Source organism: Gorilla gorilla, chromosome 4, assembly GCF_029281585.2.
Source record: "Gorilla gorilla gorilla isolate KB3781 chromosome 4, NHGRI_mGorGor1-v2.1_pri, whole genome shotgun sequence".
Lineage (NCBI taxonomy): Eukaryota > Metazoa > Chordata > Mammalia > Primates > Hominidae > Gorilla > Gorilla gorilla.
The window spans coordinates 184,199,826-184,213,092 of NC_073228.2; positions in this window are offsets into that span (position 1 = coordinate 184,199,826).

Sequence of the window (13,267 nt, forward strand, 5' to 3'; positions counted from 1 at the left end):
AGCAGGGCTGGGGCCAGGGCCAGGGCCAGAGGCTGGCCCTACGGAGGGGGGAGGGGGAACAGAGGCAGGCACTTGGTCAGGGGTGAGCGGTGTGCTCCCAGCAGATAGACAGATGCGCCTCAGCGTGCAGGCACTGGGCCACTCCCTGCATCTTCTCCGATTATCACCCTATGCCCCTAAGCCTCAGGTCCAGTCCCAGGGTGTCGCCTGGAGGAAGCCAGGAGCCTAGGAGGAGAGGCCACAAGAGGCACCTCAGAAGAGCTGACCCACTCAGCTGTGTTGTTCTGGGGTCTGGGCAACACTGAGCGGCCCTCCTGACCGAGTGCAGGTCAGGGCGGTGAGGCCAGTCTTTCCCCAGCTCACCCTTGCTCTGTGAACAAAGGCTGCTGTCCCCTGATAAAGAACTTTCTCCAGCAAGTGGCTGGGGCCACTGAAGCATGATTGCCCTGCTGGGAGCAGGGTAGGGGATGCTTGGATGAGGCCAGGGCAACTGGAACATGGGTGTGGACTAGCTCATGGTCACAGCTCCGTGTCCCACAGGGGTGAGGGTGGCAGAGCTATGCTCTGGGACAAAGGAGAAGACCGTGTCCCCTGAGGTCTCCTGCGTCCTCTCCCTGCCAGACCCGTCGCTGCCGAGAGTTGGGCCTGTGCTGAGGAAGAAGCATGAGCTGCAGTCGCGGCTCATGCAACACCAGGAAGGTTTTTGAGCCTTGCGGCCAGCGTGGAGTTCTGCCCTGAGCCCCCAGCTTTGTGGGACCCTGGCTGCAGGTGCCACCACTGGGCCCTGGGAGGTATTTGCCCCTGCCCCCTCATAGCCCACCCAGGAGTGCCCTCTAGCAAGGAACCTCTCCTGCCCAGCCCCTACCCTGCCCACCCAACTTCTCACTCCAGAACGTGCCCCGGAGCTAATCCCTGAGTGAGGGCATTGGGACAGAGGGTGAGCCATCCCTAGGGCCGTCAACTCAGTCTCCCCTCACCCCACCACTGCCCTGAGACATCTATTGGGTGGACACTTACCTAGGGCCTATGTGTGCCGGGCACCATGCTGGGTGCTGGGAATGTAGCAGAGAGCCCGACACGGGGTTCCTGCCCCCTGGAACTCACGGTTTAGAGAAGGGAGGCTGAAAACTAACCATACAAACAAAAGAGTAAACATAATCATTTCGGAGAGCGCCGAGCGCCATGAAGGAAGCCATACTGGGGAGGTGGTTGAGTGCGCCGGGGCTGCTTTAGAAGGGAGGGCCCAGGAAGGGCCTCTCCAGGCACATCAGATGAGGAACTGGCCACACAGGGTCTGGGAAAAGCACCCTGGGCAGAGAATAGCAAGGGCGAGGCCCTGTGGCTGGCATGGACTTTGCATTGTTTTTGCAAAAAAGAGGATGGAGCCAAGGTGGAAGGGAACAGGGCCAGGCAGCGTGTGCAGGTGGGCAAGGAGCTGGATCCTGTCCTCTGGGTGTCGACACAGGGGCAGGTGTGGCTGCAGCTCTGCCAGCAGCACCCCCAGCAGGAGGGGGTGGTGCTGTCCCCAGATGTAGGGGTCCTGACACCCATGAGGCCTTTCCCAGCACCTTCAGCCCCTGCGTAGCTGCCCCTGGCCTGGATGGCACATCCTGCGCACGTGTGACTCTGGGAGACCTGAGTGTGCCCCACCAACGCGGCACTGGGTTAGTGGGGCTGGAGTCCTTGTTCACTGGGCGTGGCCACGAGGGACAGGCAGCAGGCCCACGAGGAGTTGGCAGGCAGGGGAGAGCTGACGAGTACAGACCTGGGCAGGGGGCAGGGAATGGGGCAGACCTGAGGGCTGTTTCTGGGGGAGAAGCCACAGGACTGGATGATGGGAGATAGGAGAATGTGTGAGAAGTGACAGCGATGGCAGGGGTCCTGGCAGGGTGAATGGGGTACCTTTCCCAGGAGGGCGAGGAGCCCCTTCACAGCAGACAGCACCTGCTGGGACTGTGGGGCCAGGGGCATGTGGAGGAGGTCTGGAGGCAGCAGGGCCTGTGGGTGCCTGCCTGGTGCGGGTCGTCAGGGAGGAAGGAAGGACGGCATGGGCTCCAGCAGCTGCAGGCACTTACGCAGAGCAGGAGCCTGTGAGGCCCTGCAGTACGTCTGCCCCGGATGCTTGGCACAGCCACAGCACGTGACTCAGGGAAGGGGCACCAGGCAAGACTGCTGAGCAAGTTCACCAATAAAATCAGGAAACAATGAGGACAGAACTTTGGGCTCCGGCCAAAGCATTTTATTAGCCGACCCGTAACTCGTCCATTCTTGGTCTGGTGAAAACCCTCCAAAGTTACTGCAAGGGCAGAGCTCCAGGAGAAGTCATCCTACAGTCAGCCACAGGAGGGGGCCGCATTTAATGATCCTTTACAGTCCAGGGCTGCCAACCCACTGAGCCTGGGCTGGGAGGAGCAAGAGAGAGGGTGTGTGTGTGTGTATGGATTTGCACATGTGTGCATGCATGGTATATGCAGTATGTGTATGTGCACTTGTGTGAATGTGTGGTGTTGTGTTCTATGCATGTGTATGCAGCATGTGTGTAATGTGTGTTGTATGCTTGTGTATGTAGTGCTGTGTTTTGTGCACGTGTGTGCTGTATATATGTGATGCTGTGTGCATGAGCGTGTGGCATATGCATGTGTGTGTTGTCTGCTATGCGCATGTGTGTGTGCTGTGTGCATGTTGGTGCTGCGTGCATGTATGTTGTGTGCATGTGCGTGGTGTATGTATGTGTTGTGTGCATGTGTGCTCTGCCTATGTGTGTGGTGCTGTGTGCATGCTTGTGCTCTATGCATGTGTGTGGTGCTGTGCATGTGTGCTGTATTCATGTGTGGGCGGTTTGTGCATGTGTGTGCGTGCTGTGTGCATATATGTGGTGCTGTGTGCATATGGTGTGCTGTGTGCATGTGTGTGTTGTATGCACGTGTCGTATTGTATGCACGTGTGTGGAGGGTAAGTGTGGGTCTGATCCCGATCTGGACTGGCCCAAAGATGAAGGAAAGCATCACAGATGGGATCCCCTGGAAGCAGAGGTAGAGATGTGGGTGCAGGTTGTTTATGTGGGGGGGATCCCAGGTGACCAGCCTGGTGGGGCCCCTTTGGGGAACTGCAGGAAGCATCTCGGAATTTCTCCTGCTGGGCAGAGGATTTCCCCCACGTCTCCTATGCTTTCAGGTTGCTGCTGCATGAAGGCTGAGGAGAGTTCCGGGACTTAAGAAACATTCCAGAGGCAGAAATGCAGGAGCTGGAGGTGGTCCCTGCAAGGTTCCAGCACAGAGCCATTGCTCACTGCGCTGAGCGCAGGTGGAGAGCTCGTGGTGCAGGTGCAAACCTTGCCAGCTGCAGTGCAGCCCTCGGAGCACTCGAGATTCCCCCAGGTCCCGCATTAAGTCCACGAGGTCACCTCCCTCCTCCACCACCCCTGCTAGGGTCCCCTCACCCACAGGCAGTAGGTGGCATATCCAGGGGTGACCTGCAGTGTTGGAGCACTGGTAACCAGGCTCTCCTTGGGCCATGCCCATCTATGTTTATAATAGGGCATGGAAATGAGAGGGGCCTGTGGCTCTTCTGAGTCCTTGACATCATCCCCTCACCCAGTCATGCCTCACCAGGAGGAGGCAGGCGGGGCGCCCCTGCTGGCAGGGACTCCTGGCCCCACCTGCTGAATCACTGGCATGAGCAGTCCCAAGTGGCCTGGAGCATGGGTTTAGGTTTGGGGAGTCCTCCTGGGTCCTGGGGAAAGCGTCCAGCAGAGTGAAATCTGCAGGCACGGGAAGCACCTCCCGAGGGTCTTCAACCCCAAAGCTTGGGGGAACTTGTGACTCGATGGGGCCGTCAGGTTGTAGCTGAGGGCCGGGGATGTAACCCTCCTCTCCCCTACAGAGTACCCCAGGGCACCTGTCACACTCGAGGTTTCATCTCTCCAGGGCTATCAAATGTCAGCATGTGTGGAATCACCTGGAATGCCTAGGAAAAGCCAGCAACCCACAGCTCAGGTGTGGGGTAGGGGTCTGGGTGGCCCTGCTCTCGGTATCTGGAACAAGTGGCCCAGGTGAAGCTGATGTAAGCCGAAGATGGGCAAACTCCAGAAATGCTGGTGTAGAGGGATCCAGGCTTATCATCCCCATCTGTGGTAGGCAGAATAAGGACCTCTGAAGAAGACCACTTCTTAATCCCCAGAACCTGTGGATATGTTGCCTTGGGTGCCCGAAGGGACCTGGCAGGTGGAATTAGATGAGTCTTGAGATGGTGAGATGATCCTGGATTATCCCGGTGAGCCCAGCGTAATCACAGGGGTCCTTACACGTGGAAGAGGGAGGCAGAAGGCAATCAGGCAGGCAGCGATGGGAGCGGGGTCTGGGAGATGCTGCCCTTCCGGCTTTGGAGGAAGGGGCCATGAGCGGAGGAATGTGGGTGGCTGCAAAATGCCAAGAAACAGATTCTCCCCAAGGGCCTCCAGAAGGAACCAGCCCTGCTAACACCTTGCTTTCAGCCCACTAAGACCCACGCTGGACTTCTGACCCACAGAACCGTGCTGCTTTGAGCCACTACGTTGGTGGAAATTTGCGACAGCAGCAATAGGAAAGGAAGACACCATCCCACAACAGAGGCTGGGAAAATCGGGTGACTCGCGCAGGCGATGCCCAAGCCTCCCACGTCTCTCACTGGCTGCCCCGTGTGGGTGGGAGCCTGTGGGACTGGGCTTGGGCTATTCCCCTTCCCAGAGCCAACAGCCTGGCTGGGCAGCGTGGTCGTGAAGCAGTGCTGGCCTCCCCCAGGAGCTGGCTTAAGGCGCGTGTCCCCTAGGCCCCTGCCCAGAATTCTGACTCAGAGGGCTCGGGCAGGGCTGGGGAATCCGAGTCTGTTAGCAGGTGCCCCAGTGGTCCTGAGCCCAGCCAAGTTAGGGAGCCATTGCCTCAACTGTTTCCTTCCCATACATTATGGCTGGGCCTGTCGCTTTTCCCAGAGGGCCCGCAGACAACCGGAACGTGCCACGGGCTGTCGGGGAGCCAGGGTGCCCATGTCCTTGTGGGAAGTTGCCAGGGGTGCCCGTGTTTGCTCATTCAGCACATGTGAATCAGGCACCTTGGCGAACAGGCTGGACACCTGGGCATACGTGTGGCAAAGTTTTTAGGTTCACAGGACAGAAAACCTCCAAGCAAGAGTGAGCGGCTGCCGTGAACGTCGGCAGGAGGTGCTGCAGGGAGCGGTGGCGAATGTGGTGAGGGTTTCTGGTGGGCCACATGTGCGCCGTGTGCGAAGCACTGGCGGGGGCCGGGGAGGAGACCCTGCAGGACTGGCAGAATCCCCAGGCTGAACAGAGCCCCTGCAGGGCTGCGACCTGGGCAGGTGTGCGGGCCCTTAGCATGTCACCATCTGAAAGTTCTTAGTAATTTGATCTTTGAATTTGTGGTTGCTAAGCCCATTGGGACCACGGAGTATGCTTGTGAGGAAACACATTCACGCTGCGTGTCCACGCGACTCCTTGCTTGCCCCATTCACACTTAGGGCTCAGGACGCCCCTGTAGGCAGGGTGCTGGTGGGACGGCTGTTTCAGGCCGCCCAGACTCAGGCAGGTTCCAGGTAGGCACAGTACTGGACAACTGAGTCAGCGGGGCACTGACAGCCCCAGGGCCATGCTTCCTGTTCTAAGCAGAACTTGCGTCAGACAGAGAGAAGGCAATGGTGTCCTAAAAACCACGAATGGCCACGTGACCTGATCATAGCCTTTCTTTCTTTTTTTTTTCCCCCTTCCCAACTTTTATTTAGATTCGGGGGTATAGTGCGAGTTTGCTACACGGATAAATAGTATGTCGTGGGGGTCTGGTGTGCACTTTATTTCATCACTCAGGTATTAAACACAGTACCTGATAGTTTTTTTTAATTTTCACCCTTTTCCCAGCCTCCACCCTCCAGTAGGCCCCAGTGTCTACTGTTCCCTTCTTGGTGTCCAAATGTACTCAGTGTTTAGCTCCCACTTATGAGAACATGTTGGCCGGGCGCAGTGGCTCACGCCTGTAATTCCCAGCACTTTGGAAGGCCGAGGCGGGTGGATCACGAGGTCAGGAGTTCGAGACCAGCATGGCCAACATGGTGAAACCCCATTTCTACTAAAAATACAAAAAAATTATCTCGGCATACTGGCAGGCACCTGTAATCCCAGCTACTCGGGAGGCCGAGGCAGGAGAATTGCTTGAACCCAGGAGGCAGAGGTTGCAGTGAGCTGAGATTGTGCCACTGCACTCCAGCCTGGGCAACAAAGTGAGACTCCATCTCAAAAAATAAAAATAAAGGCCAGGCACGGTGGCTCACGCCTGTAATCCCAGCACTTTGGGAGGCGGAGGTGGATGGATCACGAGGTCATGAGATCAAGACCATCCTGGCTAACACGGTGAAACCCCGTCTCTACTAAAAATACAAAACATTAGCCGGGCGTGGGGGCAGGCGCCTGTAGTCCCAGCTACTTGGAGAGGCTGAGGCAGGGGAATGGTGTGAACCCAGGAGGTGGAGCTTGCAGTGAGCGGAGATCACATCACTGCACTCCAGCCTGGGTGACAGAGCGAGACTCCGTCTCAAAAAAAAAATAAATAAATAAAATAAATAAAATAAAATAAAAATAAATGAGAATGTGCGGTTTTCTATTCCTGCATTCATTCACTTAGGATAATGGCCTCCAGCTGCATCCATGTTGCTGCAAAGGGCATGATTTAGTTCTTTTTTACGGCTGTGTAGTATTCCATGGTGTACCACATTTTATTTATCCAACCTGCCATCAATGGGCACCTATGTTGATTCCATGTCTTTGCTATTGTGAATAGTCCTGTGTTGAACATACGCATGCATGTCTCCTTTGGTAGAATGATTTATTTTCCTCTGGGTATGTAACCAGTAAAGGATTGCTGGGTCAAATGGCACTTCACCTCTTAGTTGAGAAATATCCAGAATGATTTCCACAGTGGCTGAACTACTTTACATTTCCACCCATGCTGTATAAGCATTCCCTTTTATCTGCAAGCTCGCCAGGATCTGTTATTTTTGGTAACAGCCGTTCCTGACTTGTGTGAGATGGTATCTCATTGTGGTTCTGCTTTGCATTTCTCTAATAGTTAGTGATGTTGAGCATTTTTTCATATAGATGTTGGCCATCTGTATGTCTTCTTTTGAGAAGTGTCTGTTCATATCCTTTGCCCATTTTTTAATGGGGTTATTTGTGTTCTCCTTAATTTGTTTAAGTTCCTTATAGAATCTGGATATTAGACCTTTGTCAGATGCATATATTTTCTTCCATTCTGCATGTTTTCTGTTAACCCTATTGATAGTTTCTTTTGCTGTGCAGAAGCTCTTTAATTAGGTCCTGCTTGTCAATCTTTGTTGCAATTGCTTTTGGAGTCTTTGTCATAAAATCTTTGCCAGAGCCAATGTCCAGAATGGTATAACCTAGATTTTCTTTTATAGTTTTAGGTTTTACATTTAAGTCTTTAATCTATCTTGAGTTGATTTTTGTATATGACATAAGAAAGGGGTCTGGTTTTAATCTTCTGCATATGGTTAGCCAGCTATCCCAGTGCCATTTATTGAACAGGGAATCCTTTCCTCATTGCTTGTTATTGTCAGCTTTGTTGAAGATCAGATGGTTGTATTTCTGGGTTCTCTAACCTGTTCCATTGGCCTACATGTCTGTTTCTGTAGCAACACCATGCTGTTTTGGCTACTGTAGCCCTGCAGTATAGTTTGAAGTTAGGTGGTGTGCCACCTCTGGCTTTATTCTTTTTGCTTAGGATTGCTTTGGCTATTTGGGCTCTTTTTTGGTTCCATATGAATTTTAGAATAGTTTTTTCCAGTTCTATGAAAAATGTCATTGGTAGTTTGACAGGAATAGCACTGAATCTGTAAATTGCTTTGGATAGTAAGGCCATTTTAACGATATTGATTCTTCTATCCATAAACATCTTGTTTTGTGTCATCTCTGACTTCTTTGGGCAGTGGTTTGTGATTATCACTGTAAAGAACTTTCACCTCCCTGGTTAGCTGTACTCTTAGATATTTTATTCTTTTTGTGGCTATGTGAATGAGATTGTATTCTTGATTTGGCCCTCAGTTTGGATGTTATTGGTGTAAATAAATGCTATTTATTTTTGTACATTGATTTTATGTCCTGAAGTTTTGCTTAAGTTGTTTATCAGATCCAGGAGCCTTTGGGCAGAGAATAAGAGGTGTTCTAGGTATAGAATCATCTTCTGAGAAAAGAGATAATCTGATTTCCTCTTTTCTTATTTGGATGCTTTTTCTTTCTTTCTCTTGCCTGTTTGCTCTGGCTAGGACTTCCAATACTACATTGAAAAGGAGTGGTGAGAGAGGGCATCCTTGTACTGTACTAGTTTTCAAGGAGAATACTTCCAGCTCTTGTCCATTTAATATGATGTTGGCTGTGGGTTTATCATATTTGGCTCTTATTGAGGTATGTTCCTTTGATGCCTAGTTTGTTAAGGGTTTTTTACATGAAGGGATGTTGAATTTTACCAAAAGCCTTTTCTGCATCTCTTGAGATGATCATGTGGCTTTTCTTTCTAGTTCTGTTTATGTGATAAATTACATTTATTAAGTTGTGTATGTTGAACCAAACTTGCATCTCAGGGATAAAGTCTACTTGATCAAGGTAGATTAGATTTTTGATATGCTGCTGGATTTGGTTTGCAAGTATTTTGTTGAGAATTTTTGCATCTATGTTCGTCAGGGACGTTGGCTTGAAGTTTTCTTTTTTCATGTGTGTCTCTGCCAGGTTTTGGTATCAGAATGAGGCTGGCCTCATAGAATGAGTTAGGGAGGAGTCCCTTTCTTGGCCTTGATTTTTTGGAATAGTTTCAGCAGGATTAGTACAAGTTATTCTGTATGTCTGGTAGAATTTGGCTGTGAATCTGTCTGGTCCAGGCATTTTTCTGGTTGGTGGGTGTTTTATTACTGATTCAATTTTGGAACTCATTACTCGTCTGTTCAGGGTTTCCATTTCTTCCCGATCATAGCCTTTCCCACTCGGGTTGCTTCCCTGTATCAGTCATTCACAGAGCCAAAAATAGTGACAGAAAAGGAAAGGGGAAGATGGGGCCAGTCCTTCCTTTCCCTGTCAGCCTTCCGCACTCATCAGTAAGCTGCAGGTGGAGAGAGTAGGTAGAATGTGTATAGGTCAAAAAGTGACAGTCATACCTCGCTTAACACCGGAGACACATTCTGAGAAATGTGTTAGGTGATGTTGTCATTGTGAGAACTTCAGGGTGTACTCACACAAACCCAGATGGCACAGCACCCAGGCTGTATGGCAAAGCCTATTGCTCCTGGGCCACAAACCTGTACAGTAAGTTGCTGTACTGAATGCTGTAGGCAATGGTAACACAGTGCTAAGTATTTTTGTATCTAAACAAAATATATGTGTTTGTTTATTGAGATGGGGTTTCACTCTGTTGCCCAGGCTGGAGTTCAGTGGCACGACCACAGCTCACTGCAGCCTCCAACTTCTGGGCTTAGGAGATCCTCCCACCTCAGCCTCCTGAGTAGCTGAGACCACAGATGCATGCCACCACACCCAACTAATTGTTTCATTTTTTGTAGAGATGGGGTCTCACTATGTCAATCAGGCTCGTCTTGAACTCTTGGCCTCAAGCGATCCTCCCACCTCAGCCTCCCAAAGCGTTAGGATTATAGGCATAAGCCACCACACCTGGCCTCAAAACATGGAAAAGGTAGAATACAGTATTATAATCTTATGGGACCTCTGTCTTACATGGTCCGCGGTAGACTGAAAGGCCATTATATGGCGCATGACTGTGGTTGAGTTGGCCTTATGCAGAGTTGCCCTGGTAAGAATGAAATCCTTATGCATGTATAAGCTACACAAGACAAACTGTGTAATTTCAGTGGTTCTGTATAGGCATTAAGTTCTTTTATATTTGCATTTAAAATAAGCATTGAACAATGTAAAAACCAACAGTAATGTTCATCTTACATTTTAATGATAACCTCATATTTTATTTACTTAGAATAACATTAAATGGCACATAAAAATGCCAGGACAAGGGGAGAGAGTGTGAGCCAGAAAGGAAAAAAGTGCTTTAACACTAATAGCACGATTTCCCTGATTTTCAAGCCCCACCTTTTCATTTCGCTCTGGCCCCTAAATGTTACGTAACCAGCCCTGGGATGAAGCGAGAAGTGGCTTTGCCTGGATTTCAGGAACTGCCCAGGGAGTTGGCCGGGTGTGGTGGCTCACACCTGTAATCCCAGCACTTTGGGATGCTGAGGCGGGGGGGATCACCTGAGGTCAGGAGTTCGAGACCAGCCTGGCCAACATGGTGAAACTCCGTCTCTACTAAAAATACAAAAATTAGCCGGCCTTGGTGGCAGGTGCCTGTATTCCCAGCTACACAGGAGGCTGAGGCAGGAGAATCGCTTGAACCCAGCAGGTAGAGGTTCCAGTGAGCCGAGATTGCGCCACTGCACTCCAGCCTGGGGAACAACAGCGAGACTTTGTCTCCAAAAAGAAAAAAAAGAACTGCCCAGGGAGATCATGGAGGCAGGCTGTGAGGGGACGTCTGTGAGCACCCCAACTGCGTTCCATTCGAGAACAAGACATGTGTAAACACAGGCCAGGCCAGACAGCCTGATGCTTTCCTACGAGAGAGCCATGGGGTGGATGACCTTCTGTGCCCCTCCCCTCCCTCTCCCTGCTTTGAGCTTGGTGGGGTCCGAAACTGAAGAGGAGGAAGTGACATGGGAGCAAAACGAGGGGCAGGGAAGGACCCCGTCTCCTCGTGCCAGATAACGAGCTGCTGTCTCTCAGCTCCAAGTCTCGCTCCTATGCTTAGCCTCGGCTGAGCTACACATCTCTCTGTTGTCAGCCAACTCCTTGTTGACCTTGCAAATGGGAGGTTCTAGAAGGAAACAAGGCACTTGCTCCTTCCCGTCGTGCCCACTGTCCTGATGGTGGCACGTCAGCAACAGCCCTTCATGCCAACAGGGGCGGCTGGTTCCAGACTTAGCTTCATTCTGCTCTCCCAGGACAGCTTCATCGCCGCTCCCACAGGGCCTACCATCAGCCTGGCCATGCTGCTCCTCCCAGGTCTCGTTCCCTCTCCGTGGGGCCCTTCTCTGAACTTTCAGGCTCTGATAAGCCCAGATTCACTCTTCCCTTTAATCCTTAATCCCTAGAGGGTGGTAGCTACCTCTTAAAGTTATTTGTTACCTCAGTTTCCTTTTTGGTTCTCTAAGTCTTCCAACATCTGTTTAGCCAAGTCCCTACCTTCAATTCTTTGTTGAAATACCTAGTGTGGGTCCTGTTTCCCTGACTGGTCCCCACTTGGTGACCCAACCTGGTATCAGGAGTGGTGTCCTGGGAAACAGATCCTCAAAGACGGGGGAGCTCAAGTCCATAGTGTGATGGGCCAGTGAAGTGTGGGACTTTCCCATCCCTTATCTCCTGCTCCCTAGTTTGACCCTAGTAGGATAAAAAAAATTCAAGCTAGTAATAAAAGAGAGGAGGGATAGAAGTGAAATATGGGGAAGGGAAGGAATATCCCATGCCACCTTCCCTGCCTTCCTGTATACTGAATATCCCAAGCAGGGAAGGTAGAAGATTTATCTCTGAATCAATCTGGCAAGTTTGAATATCACACAGCACTAGCCATTTTAATAACTAAACTGAAACGGAATTTTTTGCTTAGACTAAGTTTTCTGTTTTCTATGAGACCAGAAAGATCATGGGGTCTATCAATGTTTTTAATCAATTGCTCCCCCACTGACTAACTGTTAAGGCATCAGGGAGTAAAATAAAATCGCATATTAATTATGTCACATAGGCCCTGCTTATTCAGCGTACTGGTTATACTTGATTTTACGTTCAAATATACCTAAATAAGATAACACAAACAATTTAAAGTAGCACTGGGATTTAGTACAACTGTTTTTCTTTCAAAAAAGTTCTGTAATTTAGAAAACTTGAATATAGACTTGGCATTAACTTTAGTTTTTAAAGATAGATACTGGAAAATTTAGGGATAAAATTTAATGATGTCAATAAATTACTTAGTAAAGAAGACATATTAGTCAGCATAGGCTGCCATAACAAAATACCACACACTGGGTTCAGTTAAACAACAGAAACTTCTTTTCTTTTTTTTTTTTTTTTTTTGAGATGGAGTCTCGCTCTGTCGCCCAGGCTGGAGTGCAGTGTTGTGATCTCGGCTCACTGCAAGCTCCACCTCCCGGGTTCACGCCATTCTCCTGCCTCAACCTCCCGAGTAGCTGGGACTACAGGCGCCCGCCACCACGCCCGGCTGATTTTTTGTAGTAGTAGAGACGGGGTTTTGCCGTGTTGGCCAGGATGGTCCCGATCTCCTGACCTCGTGATCTGCCTGCCTTGGCCTCCCAAAGTGCTGGGATTACAGGTGTGAGCCACCGCGACTGGCCCAGAAACTTATTTTCTTAAACGGTCTGGAGGCTGGAAGTCGGAGATCAGGGTGCTGGGATGTTCGGGCTCTGGTGAGGACTCTCTTCCTGGCTTGTGGATGGCTGCCTTCTCCCTGTGTCCTCATATGGTCTTTCCTCAGTGCATACATGTGGAGAGATGGACCTCTCTCTCATCCTCTAGTTACAAGGCCACCCACCCTTGTGGCCTCATTTAATGTCAGTTACCTCCTAAAAGGTAATTGACTCCAAATACAGTCACATTGGAGGTTAGAACTTCAACATAAGGATTTTGGTAGGAGACACAATTCGGTCAAAAACAAGAGATACTAAAAAAAAAGTTAACAACTGTTAAGCCAAGGGAATAAAGAAGAGTGTTCATTATTCCATTCTTTCTTTCCTATATGAGAGCATTTTCATAGTAAAAAGTCAAAAGGGCCTTTGCTTCTGGGTAGTACATTGTGGCAGACCAGTGTTCCTTCTGATAACCAGAAAAAGCTGAACACATTTTCAAAGGCACCAGAGAGTCATGAAAGCACAAAGACTAGATGGACTAAAATTCCCGAAGGGGAAAACTCTTCCACGGTGAACTTGGTTCTATGCATGGACTGGGGAAATGGGGTTTAAAGAAGACAAAGGGCTACTTTTGGGAGGAAGAGAACCAGCAAAGCTTTTAGCACGTGCAGAAGACTGGAGAGTTGAGGCTAATTTCTCCCTAAAGCATTTGCTGAATTCTGAGGCTGTGGGGTGAGTGGGACCTGGAGTGGGGGTGTTTAGCATACAGTAAAAAATTACTATAGACTATACACTAAAT